This window comes from Micromys minutus (assembly GCF_963924665.1).
Source record: "Micromys minutus genome assembly, chromosome: 27".
NCBI classification, from domain to species: domain Eukaryota; kingdom Metazoa; phylum Chordata; class Mammalia; order Rodentia; family Muridae; genus Micromys; species Micromys minutus.
This window is the reverse complement of record NC_137962.1, coordinates 6,835,062-6,840,137: the sequence shown is the minus strand read 5'-3', so window position 1 is coordinate 6,840,137 and position 5,076 is coordinate 6,835,062.

Sequence of the window (5,076 nt, the reverse complement as noted above, 5' to 3'; positions counted from 1 at the left end):
GAGAAAAGTCTTAAGAGTGTGCCTTGTCCTGTAGTTTGTTACACTATGTTTAGTCCATGTCCCTGGGAGGCCTGTTCTTTTCTGAGGGGAGGCAGAGGTGAGGTGGATATGGGGAGAAGGAAGGTGGAGGAGAGGAAAAGAAAAACAAAACAAAATTGGGAGAAGTCCTAAAAGTACTCAGCTTAGACACCACGATGAGGATGGGGTTCTCCACAGATGAGGAGAGGAACTCAGACTCAAGAGCAGTGATGAAGACCCAGGCAGCAGAGCACAGAGGGAGAAGACCAGGGGAAGGCAGATGGGACCTGAGGATACTAAAAGACTTCCGTGGTTGAAGCTTGGTCCAGAAACAGCCAAAAACTATCCAAGCTACAGAGCCTGTGATGGGGAAACAGACATCTTGCACAGAAGACAAGGGCCAACGATGCCATCTAGTTTCTAGTGTCGTAATGTATGACATAGACAGAGACAAAGGGAGGAAGGAGCAGAGAAGAAACAAAGAAAGAGGTACAAGAAATGGCGTGTGGAAGGGACAACAATAGAAGCCCAGTCTATCCCTTTGCAGCCCATATTTTTTTCTGATTTCCACCTCCTCCCTCAAGGAGGGTAGCAGCTTCAGCTGTTTTATTGCCCAAATGAGCAAGCATAGGGCTGCCTGCAGATGGTTGTGCGGAATTTGGAGATCATTAGATGGGTGATTTATTGCAGGTCGCAGCAGAGCAATTTCGTGCCTCTCACAGAAGCCCTTGAAGCCTTGTGATGAATGAGAAGCCAGGTACTGTAAAGGAAATGTGTAATGCTGGGAACAGCATGGCCAGGAGACAGAGCTCCGGGTGGGCCACAGGATGGACTTGTTTGCTTGGCTCTACACTATCAGCCAGGCCCTTGTATCTGGGCAGGCTGCTGTTTGGGCCTCAGTTTTCAATCCATGACATGAAGAAGCCCAGGCAGGATTTTCCTTGGGGGATTGTTATGTTTCCTATATGTCTACCATTCTGTCTTCATGGTCATCAGCCTGTACCAATGTCCTTTCCTATGTGTCTACCATTCTGTCTTCATGGTCATCAGCATCTACCAATGTCCCATGTGCTATACAGCACATGCGTCATCTCAGCAGGAGTAGCCACAGTAGCGCTTGGCATATGCATTCTGCAGATTCCCTCTCTTAGTTTCTTCTACTGAGCCACTGGCCCCCTGGCCCCCTTCACACTGAGCCCCTTATAGCACTCCTCTCTGTAACCAAATTTCCCTGGCCTCCTTCCTTCTGGGTCAAGCATTCACACGTTTAAATGAAGGCAGGATGTAGCAAAATGCGCAATTCCCAAACTTAAAAAATGTTTCTGTCTATTGATACCGGGTCACTGTAGCTCAGGTTGACTTAGCTCACTATGTAGCCTGTGCTGGCTTCAAACTTGAGACGTTCCTACCTCCATTTCCTTAGTGCTGTGGCTCAGGTATAAGTTACCACATCTATCTGCAACTTGTGCAAGCCCTTCAGCTAAGATCAAATATTTCAAAGCCTTGACAACCTTCTAAAATCCAACTTTGGGCTATTTATTTGGCCTCCTTCCTTTGTAGACCTTGAAAAGCCCTGACAGCATTTCTTATTTTAGCCATATACGTGGCTCCTGAGACCTTCTGAATACCTTAAGAACCCTTTCTCTTGTTGTGGATCTGCAGCAGACAGGGACAAATGTTTTTGGACAAAAAGTTTTTTTGGGTCCAAATAGATCAGGACGGTGTAGGGTAGAGGAGGAAAAGGGTTCCAAAGTTGGGAAAGATAAGAGTTGAGCCAAGAGAGGGATAAAATGCTGGGATCTAAGCATCTAAGACAATCCTTTGGCAAGACATTTATTTTATGCAGTAGGCATGACAGTGTGCACAGTTCCACTAGGCTACAGGATAGACCTCATCGTCAGGTGTTTTGAGAGTTGGTGAACTTGGGTGACTGTACTTTGTGCTAATACCAAATATGCTGTTGGAATGAAGATGCTGGGAGCTAGCCTAGAGGTCTGATGGAAGCCGGACTGCCGGGATGATGTGCTATTGTTGGTCTCACAGAAGAGGGCTCTGGAGTGGTAGGTCAGTTTGCCTTCCAAGTGTCCAGAGTTCAGCCTCCAGAACCTGTGTAGAAAAGTCTGGGCATGATGACCACAAACTTGTAATCCCAGCACTAGGGAGGTGGAGACAGGTCTGATGCTTGTAGGTCACTTAGCCTAGCCTGCTTGGGAAGCTTCTTAAGTCAATGAGAGACCCTATCTCCAAAAATCCTGAAGTGTGTAATATCTGAATAAGACTGGCCAAGGTTGTCCTTTGACTTCATCATGTACCTGCACACGCACACACATGCACACATGCATTGCACGCAATGGTTTCAGTGCTTTTCAGCCCAGGGAATCTAGACTAAGAGATGAAAGGTTATCGTGTTTACCAAAGGATTCCGACCTGAACGTGGAAGGAGCAGGACAAGCTGGGACACATTGGAAAGGGGTGGTGCAGCCCAGCTCAAAGCAGGACGCACACCACAGAACTGGACTTTGGCTCACACCCAGGCTGTGCTGAGCAGGGTTACAGGTGTCCTTGAAGAGCCTGGTGCTTCAGGTGCGTTGTTCCAGGCTCACAGCCTGAAGCTCGCCATTTACAGTAGATGCTCTGGGACATCTGTTTCTCCCACCGCTTCCATGAGCAATGGGAATTTTGCATGCTTATATCCTAGCTTCAGTTCCAGCTCAGAGCCCCCAAAACATCCCGTTGGCCCCCCCCAGCAGCTGTGTAGCATCCTTCATCTGTCCTTCTTCACACCCGTGCCCACTTTCAGCACACCCCTCTGGCCTCCTTCCAAGATCTGTGATAGTGGGGGCCTCCTGTCAAAGAAAGAGCTTCCTCAAGAGGAGATGTTTTCTTCCTGCTCCTCAGCTGGGACCAGCTGTTTCCAGCATGCAAAAGGAACCTTTACTTCCAGTTCTCCATTCGTTCCAGGATAAAACTAAGTATTCTTGGACCACCCAAAGCTCAAGCTGTGTTGGAAGAGACCCTGGAAATGTTCTTGGCTCTGGCTGCCAGTTTATGGGGAGGGGAAGCTGGCAGCAGCTACCACAGGGCCTGGGAAGAGCACAAGCTTTGGGGCCAGGCCAACACGGTTAGGATCCAAGATTCGACTAGGATTGGACACATGGATCCCCTGGGCGTGTATCCCCCCCATCTATATTATGGGAATGAGGTATTCATCTTAACAGGTTCTTGAGCGAGCTTGAATGAAGTGATGTGAGTACACACAGCATCATACGATTCCGTGGCTGTGCATAGAGACTGAATCCGGAACAGGATCAAGAGGGAGAGCTCCCTTTGGGTTTGATATGGCTGTCCCCTAGGTTGCTCTCCTTGACTTTCTCCTTCAGTCTCCACTTTGCCACACTCCCTTTGCTTTACTGTGCACATATCCTGGTCCCACTAACTCTGCCTTGTCTTTTCTTGAAGTTTAGAGTTTGAAGAAGGCTCACGCTGGTCCTTTTTGTATCTGCAGCAGAGGTGAAGGTGGAGGAGGGAGAGGCCTTGCCATCGCCGACGAGTGAAACATCTCCAGCACAAACGTTTTAAGAATTACCTTTTGTTCTTTTTATTCTCTTTATCATTTCTTTCTACGCATGAAGTCAGAGGACAATCTTATTGGCCAGCTTTATTCAGATGCCATCCACTTTGGGTTTCTTGGAGACAGGATCTCTCACACATACTTGTACAATTTTATAGCAGCATAGCACAGATTGTAGTCATTTTCTCATTCCTGCACCCCATCCCAGCCCCCTTCCCGGTCCACTGAAATACGTCCCTCCAACAACCCCCCCCTACTCTCATGTCTGTCTTGTGTAGGTATGCGACTCAGTAGGTTCAGTTAGGGTTGTCTGCATGGGCGTGGCTCTGAAGCAAGTGGTTATAGCATTGAAGAAAGTGACCTCACCCCAAGGAACTATTAACTGCTTATTGTGATTCACAAGGGGTGGGGCCTCATGAGAGCCCTCCCCCCAGTGGAGTGCTGATTGGCTGAATCTCTTATTGCACAATTCTAGTATGTCAACTTTGGAAAGTATCCTCCCTAAAAAAAAAAAAACGAGAAGGATGAAAACGAAACCCCAGTCCCCTTTTCCGGTCCCTATTACAGTGCTCAGCACCCAGCATTTGCCCGCCATCATTGCTGTTCGTAGCGATTATGACTGATAAGGAAAAGGTTCTGGGCATCTCTGGCACGTTGAGTAGAGGGAGGGAGTCGTGAGCGGGTGTACTCCTGGCAATGTGGCTTTAGGAGGGGCCTCTGACTCATGAGGATAGGAAGAGAGTGATGGGGTGAGTGGCATTCTTAAGGGATGACAATGGAAACCAAAGCATTATCGCTCGGGAGTCACAGTGGACCTTATCTTTCCGATGGAACTTTGGAAAGCAGCTAGAAGTCAGCTCTTAGAAATGGAGAGTGGTCTGTGCACATTAACCGCAGCTCAGGAGCTGGGTCTGGAATGACCAGCTTTATGGAAGAGAGATGAAGGACACTGTGTGTCTTTCATGGAAAGAATTCTACAGCTCTCAAATACCTTCTGTATGCCTTTGAAGTGTGTACCTCAAATAACTATGTTTAGTTCCATCTCAGAGATGTCTGGTCACTTATGCAAAAAAAAGAAACAATATAAACAGACATTTCTTACAGCAGACTTCCTCTGTTCTGTCAGGCTGCCTTTCAAAAGATGTGTACAAAGGAGAAACATTTATGTTCTCATACAAGTTAAGGGTAATTTCCTAATTGTGACTTTGATAAGATGTTCCTAATTTTTGGATCATAACAACTTAAACATTCTCATATAATATTGGAAGCTAGAAGTCTGAAGTAAATTCTAAATAGCTAAGTTCAAGGTGTTTGTAGGGCTGCATTTATCTAAAGACAACTGTTCACCACCCTCATTTCCTTAGAGGTGCATACGTCCCATGGCTCTTAGCCTCACGTCACTGGTGGGTCTTTCTCTCACTTAACCTCTGTGATCACATTGCCTTCTTCTGTTTCTGACTATGATCCAGTGTTTTCCCATTATATGG